The following is a 12565-nucleotide window of genomic DNA, read 5'->3' as shown; positions in this document are numbered from 1 at the left end:
GAATTGCTGGTTTGACTTTTGTGTGGGCTGGTTAGTTTTATTGAAAAGTAAATACACAAAGAAAAATGCCTTTCTCTGGCTAGATATCTCCCTGCATCTCAGCCAGCCATCCTGTTTGGCACAGGGAGGACTAGGTGGGAGAGTGTGAAGGATGAGCCCTGAATACTGCTGGACAAATGCTTTGAAACCCAGCCCTATTCAGGGTGGGTCAGCAGGGCTCAGCTTCCCCAAGGTAAGATGGCACTTAAGTTATTTTATATATATATATAAATTTTTTTTTTTTAAAAAAAAGATCCTCCTTCAACCTTCTGGGAATCATAGGCAAAAGACAATGGGTCTTAGTTTGAGCTCTGAACTGGTCAGTTATACAGACAGCAGTGTGCTCAGGGCCAGTGGTGAACCTTGGTGAATTGGGGAAGGAGCCTAGGTTCCTCTTGGTTGACCCCTTCCAGAGCCCCAGTTGCAGCTCAGTCTTTCTCTTTTTCCAACATGACCAAGAATCGTGGTTCTTAGCCTTCATCTTGGAAAACAATGGGATGACCTTATCCCAGTAAGGAACTGAGTGATAATTCAAGAAGAGATGATAGTCTACCTTTTCAGAGAACTTGTAATTTAACAGGAGATAAGTGCAAATCATAAAGCTGTCCTCGTGCCCCTCAAATCACGTGCCACTCTTAAGACTGATATATTAGTAGAAAGAGATTAAGAAAAGGATGTTGGCATTAAGGCCCTGTCACAGTCATGGGAGGGGCTAGATAGGAACACAGTGCAAATTCAAAATCCTTTGACAAGCCCAAAGAAAATATGTGTTACAGTTTTCTCATCTGAAAACATCTAAAGAGTGACTGTAAACTTTTTGTCAAGCCAGAACTTTCCCTTTACCCACGTCCAGGGTATAAAACATCTTTCCAGCTTCCTTTAGACCACCTGTGGAGTCTGTCTCAGGGGTTAGATTTAAGGGCTTCTGAGAAGTTCGTTGCTCAAAAATCTGATGTGAGCATCCCCTGGTTGCTGGAGCTGGTCTGGCGGCATTGGCAGGCTAGGTTCTGCCCCCTCTCTTTCCTATCAGTCTGTGACGGGGAGTGATGGAGTGGTGGGAAGTGCTGGACGTGGGCTCAGGCCTTGATGGAATCTGCTTGACCTCTTTAAACTTCACTTTCCTTAATCTGTACAATGAGGGGAATGATAGTACTTGCCTCATAAGTTTGTTTGAGGACGGAATGAGATCACGCATATAGAAAGCTTCCAGCACACTGTCTGGCATGCCGTCAGTTCTCAATACACAGTAGTTATTCTTAGTTTTAGTGAGGCCTCTCTGCGGGGGCCCGGGGCTGTGTGATAGCACTCGGCACTTGGAGGTAAGACTATTGAAACTAGCTTCGTGGAGAGAAACAGAAGACAGGAAAAGAGGTGAAAGGGCTAAAGAGAAACTGCACATTTCCCTGATGGCCAGTCCTGACCCCAGGAAACAGGTTTAGAAGAAAAGGCTCTTACCATCCTCTCTGTAAACATGTCCAGAGCAAACCATCTTCCCTCTTGCTCTAAGAGCTCATCGGCACATCTGCTAAACCTGCTGTTTCTCCCCCCAACTCAGACATTTTCCATTAGTTTGACTCATAGAAATCAGAGCTGACATTTTTGGGAGTAGCAAGTCCAAGAGCTCTGTTAGTCATGCTTAGGAGGGTATAGCCTTTCACTCACTGAGCAAGCATGTAACAGACAGCCCAGCAAGTATTGTCAATCCTCCTATTCTCATTTTGTCACATTCTGTGCTGTTATGTGATGCCCTGATACAAATCATTCAGGCAGCTGCCACACTGCCTTCATTGCAGAGGCGCTGGATTCCATACAAGGTGTTCCCAAAGGTTCACTACCAAATGCTCATCCAGCAGCTCTTTGAAAGGTTGCATTGGGTGACAAGGACACTAAATCCTTCTATGCGTTAGAGCTCCAAGAAAGGACAACTGGAAATTACACCATGGGTTTTCTCTCTTTTCTTTCCAGGAGAGAACATTTATAATTATTCACTTGGGCCATTCCCACCCTTTCCTTGATGTTTTCTGGCTTTAAAGGCACTTAAATGCTTGCTCCCTTGTGCTCAAAGTCTTACACCATAATTTCTTTATGAAAACAATATGTCTTTTAAATTAATGTTAAATAAAAATGACTATGTCACTGTAAGACCATCCTTGTGTAAAGTATCCAGAATTAAAATGAGTGTAATGACCTCTAATCCAAGCTCCAATCTTGTATTTCAAACTACTTGGAGACCATCTCTGCTTGGATGTTCCACCATCACCTCAAACTCCCTACATACAAAATCAAATGCTTCACCTTTGCCCCAAACCAGCTCCTCTTCCAGCTTGTTTCATCTCAGTTGAGGGCAACACCACAACCCCATCATCCAGGCCTAGAAACCTTGGAGTCATAGTCGATTCCTTTCTTTCCTTCATCTGCCCTTTCATAGATGACTTAAGTTCTGACTATTCTGCCCTGGACTTGCCTTTGAATGAGCCTCTGATTTGCTCTGCCTGTGTACCCTCACTGCCACCATCTCAGTTCTGGTTCTTGTCACATCATGGCTGCATTCCTGGAAAAGCCTTCTCAGTGGTCTGCTTTCATTCTGTCCATCCTGTTGGCTACTGCCAGATTAATCTTCCTAGAAGCTTGTTTTCAGCATATCACACCTCTGCTCAGAAACCTACATGGGCTGCCTTTTGCTTATTGTCTAAACCTATCGTTCAAGAGCCTTCTATTATTTTAGAACATAAACCCACTGCTCCAGCCAGGGTTCCGGCTTCACTGTGTCAGCAGAAACCACAGACCACATTCACTCTTGCTTCCAGGCCTTTGTTTGTGTTCATGCCCCCTTCCATTTCCTCTGATTTACAAACCCTTCCATTTTTAGGGCCTTTGTCAAGTCCCAGTTCCTCCATCCAGCTCTCCCTGACTTCTCTGGCAGACACGGTGTACCTTCTGTGTCTGTTGTCTCCGCCATGATATTTTAGCAACTCATCAGATGATATGACTGAAAAACCACTGACCAAGTCGGAAGACCTGGGTGCTAATCCTAGCCTTGCCTCTGACTCAGTATGTGACATTGGGCAAGTCCCTCTCCTTCTCTGGGCCTTGGAGTCCTCCAAAGTAAGACGGAAAAATGATATTACAACAATATTTCTCAAACACCGGTCATTTGCACAGAATCTTCACATTTGCCATGTATGCAATTTGTCTCCACTTACACTTACTTAAATTTTTTCTATCTTCCTTGTTAACATAAATACACTTTTTATTGTGGTAAACCATACATAATAACATAAAATTTACCATTTAAAACATTTTAAAGTGCACACTTCAAGGACATTAAGTATTGAGCAATCATCACCACCATTCACGTCCAGGACTGTTTCCATCTTGCAAAACTAAAAGTCCATATCTATCACCCTGGTCCTCCCTCTTCCCAGCCACTGGCATCTATCATCTTACTTTCCATCTCTCTGAATTTAACTACTCTAGGTAACACATAAGTGGACTAATATAACATTTGTTCTTTTGTGTCTGGCTTATTTCTTCAAGGGTCATCCATGCTGTAGCACATGCCAGAATTAAATACATTTTTAATAAAAGGAAATGATCATATCTGTGAAATCACAGTTTTATGGAAAAGCTGTATTTTTTCTGATATACATTAAGACAAGTATATAACACTTAAAAATAAAGTTTGTGTGCCTTAGTCCCATCAGTAGTGTGGCCCCTACTCTTCAGGAAACACTTGATCATCTCTATAAGATCATCAAGTCCTAAAAATATATGGAGCAGTGGTTTACAAACGTGGCTGATTATCAGGATTCCTCAAGTGGCTTTGAGGAAAGGCCTGGGCCCTATCCCAGACCTACTGAATCAGAATCTCTGGGGGTGGCTGGGAGTCTGTGTGTTAACAAGTTCCTGAAGCGTTTGTGATGATCAACCAGGTTTCAAGCCACTGCTGGTCATGGAGGGCAAACTCAAAATTATCATATTGACCTATCAATTGAGAATTCCAACCATATAAGGGAGACGAGATTCTAAATGAACTTCTTCCATTTCAGCAGTGTTCCTCCCACCCAGTTTCTTTGTAAAATAGGAGTCATGACACCCTACCTTATGAGGTTGCTGTGACTCAAATCAACTAACATGTGGGAAAGCAGTGTCTGTTACTCTGAACATTTTCTATACACTTCTTATGAGCCCAGCCTCATGCCAGGAGCTGTGGAAGACAGACAAGAAATTTAAAACATTATTCCTTCTGTCACAGAGCTCAAGATCTGCTTGAGGAAAGCAAACTAACCCAGAGAGAACAAGAGAAGAGCACTGACTTCCGAGAAATTCAAGCCAGGTGCACTCTGGGCAGGCTTCATGGGTATGATTCGAGTTGAGCCCTGAAGGAAAAATAGGGCTTAGAGAGATAGGCGAGGCCAGAACATTCCAAGTGCAGGGAATGGCATCAGACATGGCTGAGGTGGTTACCCGTGTGGTATATTTGAGTTGGCCCAATAAGGTTTGTTTCATCACGCAATGTCCCAAGTAGCTCTGGAAATCTGTTTGGAATTCTGTTCCTTAGGATGGCCCTTCTGGAAATGCACACACACCTGGGCTAGTTTGTGGATGACCTCACTTACACCTTAGTGTGCACTAGTTCAATCAGAATGCTTTCTCCCCAACCTCTCGATGAGATGGGTGGGCTCATGGGTGGGATTCTGATTGGTGGAGGCCCAAGAAAGGGTCATTTTGGGGCCCAGAAACAGTTTCAGCTGGGAATCCAGAAAGCAGTGTGGGGGCTGGGAGAGGCCGGCAGGTATCAGGGCTCTGAATTGTCAGTGATGACATCATTTTGAACATGAGGAAGGGGGCAAGTTCTAACCAGAATCCGTTTCAAATGGCTTCTTCTGTTGATGTGCTTGGAGGCGTTTGCAAACCAGGATAACATGCGGATTTACATTAGAAAAGCATTGGACAAATGAAGATTTGTCACAGATGGGTTATTTCATTTGATGAGTATTTGGGAAGATGGACAGTGACAGCCATGGAGATGTGGTTCTTTGGAACTAGGGGTGTAACAGGCTCTCCCTCTCGGTCTCTTTACAGTTTGACTCCTTGGCTTGACCTCAGGTTAGACAAAAGTTCCCTTTGCAAAGACTATATATTGTTTTTTTCTCCCAGAGTCTGCTGCTCTCAGCAGAGCTTATTTTTTGAAGAGCCATGATTAAAGATAGAAACTGTTTCTCTTCCTCCTCTGGGTTCTGAGGAAGCTGGTCTCCCCGACAGGGCTGCACTTGGAGCATCTCTTCCTGGCCAGCCCTCCATTACCTGCAGCCATTACACCAGTTAGTCGAGCCAGCCAGCAAGCCTTTGTTTGGCTAGGCAGGTCCTTGTCTAACTTTAGGCAAAGATATTTAGGAAAATGTTCAAAAAACTTGACTCTGGACCTTCAGGAATGAGCCTATAACAGGGAAGCCTGCCTACCTTTCTTTTATTTTACTACTTTCCTCAGAGAGCCAGTACTGGCCCTGCGTATGGAGCACTTTGTTTTTCCTGCTCCAATTAGGCATGTTCATAATCAATCACTGAGTTAATTCACAAATTATTCCTTCTGAACCCACACCGTGCTAACCTCTGTGTGGTGGACAGGATGTGGAAGGTAGGGCCGTATTTTCAGGGAAAAAGTGTCTCCCTCTCCCCCAAGTCTCTGCATTCCTCCCTGCCCCCTGCTACACCCCTCCGCCACCTCACACACACACAGAGAAAACATTCAGTTCCCAAGATGAGGTGGTAGAAGGTTAAGGTCAAAATTATCGTAAGAGAGGAGCATTCAGTATCAACAGAATTTGGAAAAGAAAGAGTGAGATCCAGGAGGGGGAAATGGTCCAGCAAGGCTTCCAGTAGGAAGTGGTTGCGAGCTGGACTTTGACAAATGAGCTACATTTACAAAGTATATGTAGATAGGTTTTATCATCCTATCACTGTTGAGTGAAAAATCTCAAACCTTTTCTCCAGAATCACAGCCTGGCATTTAAGGCCTTCAATCATATGGCCCCACCTGCCGCCTCCCTCTTCCAACAGTAACTCCTAATGTTCTGCTACCCAGGCTTCCTCACCACCCCCATTTACTTCTGGTCTCTTGAGCATCCCTACTCATCCATGCCTTGGCTTTCTTTTTGCTCCACCTTCACACCTTTCTGCCACTCTGATTCTGAAGTGCTATCCATTCCTCACTAAGTTCAAAATCACTTCACCTTTGACCCCTCCCTGCCAAAACACATCCAGTAATGTCTCCCTCCCTTGAACTCTTCAACAGATAAGGCATGTCTCTCTCATTTGGTACATCACACACAAATCACTCGCTATAATAGTTAACAATGAGAAGGGACAGAATGCAACAAAAAACAGTTCTAAGAGAGAAGATGATGTCAATAAATGCCTACAATAAGAAGCAAAGAAAAAGCTCAAATAAACAGGTAACTTTACACTTCAAGAAACTAGGAAAAGGACAAACTAAGTGTAAAGTTAGTAGAAGGATGGAAATAACAAAGATCAGAGCAGAAATAAATGAAGTACAGACTAAAAAGACAATAGAAAAGATTTATGAAACTAAGAGCTGTTTTTTTAAAGATAAACAAAACAACAAACATTTAGTTAGACTTAAAACTGAATCATGAACAAATAGAAAATTTGAATAGACCAATTACTAGTAAGGAGATTGAATCAATAATCAAAAACTTCCCAATAAAGAAAAATCTGGGACCAGATGGCATCATGGGTTAATTCTGTGAAACATTTAAAGAATTAATACCAATTCTTCTCAAACTCTTCCAAAAAATAGAAGAGAAGGAAATACTTCTAAACTCATTTTATAAGGTCAGCAATACTTTGATACCAAAACCAGACAAAGACACTACAAGAAAAGTATAGGCCAACATCCCTAATGAACATAGATGCAAAAATCCTCAACAAAATATTAGCAAACTGAATTCAACAACACATTAAAAGGATCACACACCGTGATCAAGTAGGGTTTATTCGAGGGATGCAAGGTTAGTTCAACATCTGCAAATCAATCAGTGTGATACACCATATTAACAAAATGAAGGATAAAATTTATATGATCATCTCAATAGATGCAGAAAAAGTATTTGACAAAATTCAACATCCTTTCGTGATAAAAATTCTCAAAACACTGGATGTAGAGGGAATGTACCACAACATAATAAACACCATATGTAACAAGCCCAGGGCTAACATTATACTCAGTAGTGAAAAGCTGAAAGCTTTTCCTTTAAGATTGGGAACAAGACAAGGATGCCCACTCTCACAATTTTATTCAACATAATACTGAAAGTACTAGATAGAGCAATGAGGCAGGAAAAAGAAATAAAAGATATCCAAATCAGAAAGATGGGAGTAAAAGTGACTCTATTTGTAGATGACATACTTAGAAAACCTCAAAGACTCCATCGAGAAACTGTTAGAATAAACAAATTCGATAAAATTGTAGGATACAAAATCAACTGAATGCACATTTTCCCAAAGAAGATACACAGAAGGCCAACAGGTGCATGAAAAGGTGTTCAACATTACTAATCATCAGGGAAATCAAAACCACAATGAGGTATCACCTTACACCTGTTAGGGTCTGCTAGAAAAGCTATCATCAAAAAAGCGAGAGACAAGAAGTATTGGAGAGGATGTGGAGAAAGGGGGACACTTGTACATTTTTGGTGGGAATGTACATTAATGCAGCCACTATGAAAAACAGTATGGAGTTTCCTTAAAAAATTATAAATAGAACTACCATATGATTCAGCAGTCCTATATCTCAATATATATCCAAAGGAAATGAAAATAGGACATTGAAGAGATATAGGCACCCCCAATGTTCACTGCAGTATTATTTACAATAGCCAAGACATGGAAACAACCTAATCGTCCATCAATGGATGAGTGAATAAAGAAAATGTGGCATACATACACAATGGAATATTATTCAGCCATGAGAAAGAAGGAAATCCTGTCATTGTGACAGCATGGATGACCTTGAGGGCATTATTCCAAGTGAAATAAGCCATTCAAGAAAGACAAATACTGCATGGTATCACCTATATGTGGAATCCAAAAAAAAAAACAAATTCTTAGAAGCAGAGAGTAGAAAAGTAGTTGCCAGAGGTTGTGAGGTGGGGGAAATAGGGAGAGGTTGGTAAAAGGGCACCAACTTTCAACTATAAGATAAATGAAGTCTGAGGATCTCACATAAAACACGGTGACTATAGTTGATAACACTGCATTATATAACTGAAATTTGCTAAGCAAGTTGAATTTGAATGTTCTACCAAAAAAAGATAAATATCTGAGGTGATGGATATGCTAATTAACTCACAATGTATACATATATAAAATCCCCAGGATGTATACTTTAAATATCTTATAATTTTACTTGTTAATTATACCTTAATAAAGGTGGGAATAAAACCAAATATTTTTTTAAAAAGCAATTTTTCCCACTGGCAAAAAAAGCAATTATGTATATACATAAAAGCCTCAATAATGGTAAACTACTTGAAAATAAATATTGTGTGTATATATATATACATATATATAATAGTTCACCATTATTGAAGCTTTTATGTCACTAGGCAGTAGGCTAGGCGTTTTTGTAAGTACCATTGCATTTGATGGGCAGAACAATCCTGTCAGGAAAATGCAATTATCCCCATTTTACAAATGAGGGAATGGATGCTTGATGGGATTCACTGGGCCAAGGTCATACAGTCAGTAAGTGATGAAGCCTACTTTCTCGTGGCCTCTCCCATCTTGGTACATGGATATGAAGAAGTACATCATAAATAAACATTTTTATATGAACTTGTCAATGTACAGAAAGAGAACTTGAAAGAAAGAAAGGGAGAGAGAGAGAAAGAGAGAGAGAAAAAACAATTTCAATCAAGTGGGCAGTTCTATTCACCATTCCACTCAATGAACTTGCCCTGAAGTTAATGTGAACTGGGAGATGTGACTCCTCTATTCCCTCAGATGGTGTCGGTTCCTGTGGGTGTCTCACATTCTTAAATATATGTGCTTTATAAATTCAACATGGCTCCTAAATGAAAGCCAATTGGCTTGGTTCTTGACTAAAGAAAGAGTGATCTGGTGTAAAGTTGGAAGGAAAAATGAAAACAAATCTACGTCAGACTTACTGAAAAACACTATGTCTATCTCCAGTGTAGCACTTTTCTAAGGAATTTCTGAGGGGTATTTTGTCCATAAATTATTATCATTTTTGCTCACCAGGATCCTAACCCCTCATAAGGGACTGTGGTGTTTCCCCAACTGGTGGGAAAACTCCACGTGAGTAGAGCCTGTATCCTAAACTTCTTAGTATTCCCCCAAAGTGCCTAGCAAAATGACTTGAAAACTAATAGGAGCTGAACAAGTCAAGGTCGGAGACTACTCATTAGACACATTTTCACAGCAAGTTTAAGGTTCCTGAGACACCTCCAAGCTTCCCAGAAAATAGAAGGGAAGATGTGTGCTATCACATACATCCCATGACTTGTTGGCATCCTCTGTGCTATTTCTAGAAACGGAATCTGTCTGTTTCCATCCCTAGCTGGATCAACTGAGCACCTGGCAGTTTCCTATTGATGCCTGTTCAGCTGTCACCTTCAAACTCCTGGTTCTGTTTGCTCAACGGGTCTCCTAGAGCAGGCCCGACTATTTTGGGTCTCAGCTCCAGCTGTCAGCGTTTCAGGCGTACCTCACGTATTTCGAGAATTAGTTGGAAATATTTGAAGCCTGAAAAAGTAACTATAATGTTCTGAGTATGAAGGAAATATTTAGGCAAGTATCAACTGGCAGAGCATAAGGCTAACTAAGAAGAATCGAGTCCCTGGTGATAAAATGAGATGAGAACAACATAGCCAAGCCATCTTGGGTTACTAGCATTTTAGTAGCATGGGGTGAGTTACCAAACTATTTCTGTTATTTTTATTAGCGTATGATTAAGGAATTGACCAAATGTGAAACTGTTTGCTATAAATGGGAAATGATAGATTGACTGAACACATTTGCTTTGCTCTAATATGGAGTAATTGTAATTCCTCAATCAAAAAAGTTATTCTGGTTATACACATGTCCTAGGGATGCTCTGAAAGTCAAGTTGTACACTCTTGACTTCATTCTTTTCAATTTTTGAAAATTTCTGCTCTCCAGTCTGATGAGTTACAGCACTGATCTGGAACAATTTTACTGTGGTTCTATACCGAATTATTAAGATATGATTAGTTCTCTTGGAGTCAGGGCCAGGAAAAGTAGAGAGTAAATTTTATGCATTGGCTAGGCACCAAGGCAACATGAAGGTGACAGAGACTTCTTCAGCTTCCAAGATCAAATTAAGTTTGGTGATTTAACATAGGCCACATCAATCATCTATTCTCTGACATTTAGCAGTTATTCTGGATTCCTGTATTTGGGTGTGTTGAGGGGACGTGTTAAATCTTTCTTCGATTTGGCCTTATAATAGTTTTATCTTTTAACAATTTTGTTTTTTTAATGTGTAATGGAAAAAACAAAAACCTAAAAATAACCAACAAACCCTCTGTCATTGCGATCCTCTGGATAAAGGCTATTAGTGGAACTAAAGGCTCTGGAGATGAAGGAGGAAGTAAGTGTGGTGCCAGTGAGACAAAGACCATGGGCTCAGTCCTCGGAAGGATCAATTATCTTCACTGCCTGTATTTACAGACCGCTTTCCAGATGATTCTGATGCAGGTAGTGCAGAGACCACACTTTGAGAAACACTATCTTAGAGACTAAACATAGTCATGTTCATGGTCTAAAGAAAATTAAAGCCTTTAGAGTCATTGCCTTTAGATTCTTTTTAAATTTTACTTTTTATGGGAATATGTGCCTCTGTGATCATTCTAATCCTGCTCCCTTTCTGGCCATTAAATGATTGATAAAGAGGCCACTGAATTAGATCATGTGTTGGAGAACTTGAAAACTTAAGTTTTCATCCCTAGCACTGATTTACAGTCTAATATTGACTTAATCAGTTAGTTATTTTCCTCTTTTGTAAATTGAAAGTCCATCTAAGAAACATCTGGTAAGTTTTGGATGAAAAGCACTGAGAAAAAGTTTGTATCACAAGATGGGTTTTTTTCCCCTACCTAAGGTTGCCAGATTTAGACAGAAAAAAAAAGACATGCAGTTAAATTTGAATGTCAGATAAACAATGACTATTTGGGGGGCATAAGTATATCCCATGTAATATTTGGGATATACTTACACTAAAAAAAATTCATTGGCTTTCTGAAATTCAGCTTTAACAGGGCATCCTGTATTTTATCTGGCAACTCCATCTCTACCACCACCCTTTTCCTGGAGCCTGCGCTTTCCAAGACCCGGGCAACAGAAGAGAGCATTTTGTAACTCAAGGCCAGGAAGGAAATGAGCACTCATTTAGCATTATACAGTACAGGAGAAATGCTAGCAGGATATTAACCTTCCACACCGAAGAAATCTATGGATCGCCTGGTGATGGGGAGTGGAAGGCTAATGTAGGAGGATAGAAGGGAAGACAGAGAGTGATTGGGCAAACAGACATATGAAATCCCAAAGAATGTCTAATCAGTTATTCAAAGAACATTATCCGACTTGCTTTTCTTACAGTCGCAGAAAAAAAAAAGAGAACCAAGGACTTCTTCAAACAGGGGATTCTGTCATTTTCTACTGCTGCCAGCCAAAGGAATGGGACATTTCTATACCAAACAGCACACTCTTGGAACCACAGCGTGGCTCCTTTATGAACTCCTATATCCATCCACAATCGCGAGTCAAGAATTTAGATTGCAAGAGAAGATTAGCATGGCCCCTATGCAAGGATGACATGCAAATTTATGAAGCGTTCCATATTTAAAAAAAAAGAATTTAGATTGCAAAATTCACTCTATTCTCTGGATTCCACAGGCTTTTCTGCCCCCAGGTCAGGTTTTGCAAGGGGCTCTTAGCTTGTGCTATGCTGCTGTTTTGAAAAACCCAGCTCCACTCTTTTCTTTCCCTGAAGGCACAAGTCTTTCTTCCTTGCAGCTCCTGTCGGTCTTCACCTCCTAGTTCACTTCTCCTGCCTCCAGCTCTCCAAGAGCCAACATATCTCTTTGCTATCATTCTGATCTTCCTGCCCAAATATGGATTTACAATGACAAAGCAACTGCTTTGCTCTGAATTCAGCCAAATAGGGGTACTTGGAGGTCATAGGCAACTGATGAGGGTGGAGGTGGTTTCAAAAATTAAAAGAATTTTCTTCCTGATAAAAAGAAGTTATGCTTATTGTTTAAAAATTCAAAAAAAAAAAAAAAGAAAAGAAAGGAAAATAGAATACTCAATCACAAGACCCAGAAATAACCACTCTTAACATTTTGGTGAGTGTTTTTCAATATTCATCCATTCACTTGTTCATTCATTCCTTCAAAAAATATTTATTAGTGCCTACTAGGTGCTAAACATTGTTTTAAATTCAAGGGATACGTGAGTAAAG

The 12565-nt window shown here is 40.4% G+C and overlaps 1 pseudogene; it reads left to right on the top strand.

Annotated features, from left to right (window-relative positions):
• Positions 1-11850: 11850 nt before the first annotated feature.
• On the top strand, positions 11851-11947 carry LOC116662359 (annotated as a pseudogene).
• Positions 11948-12565: the final 618 nt, after the last annotated feature.

The sequence above is a fragment of the Camelus ferus genome, chromosome X, assembly GCF_009834535.1.
Source record: "Camelus ferus isolate YT-003-E chromosome X, BCGSAC_Cfer_1.0, whole genome shotgun sequence".
Taxonomy (NCBI): Eukaryota; Metazoa; Chordata; class Mammalia; order Artiodactyla; family Camelidae; genus Camelus; species Camelus ferus.
The sequence above is the reverse complement of the archived record's forward strand: the minus strand, read 5'-3'. Positions and strand labels throughout refer to the sequence as shown.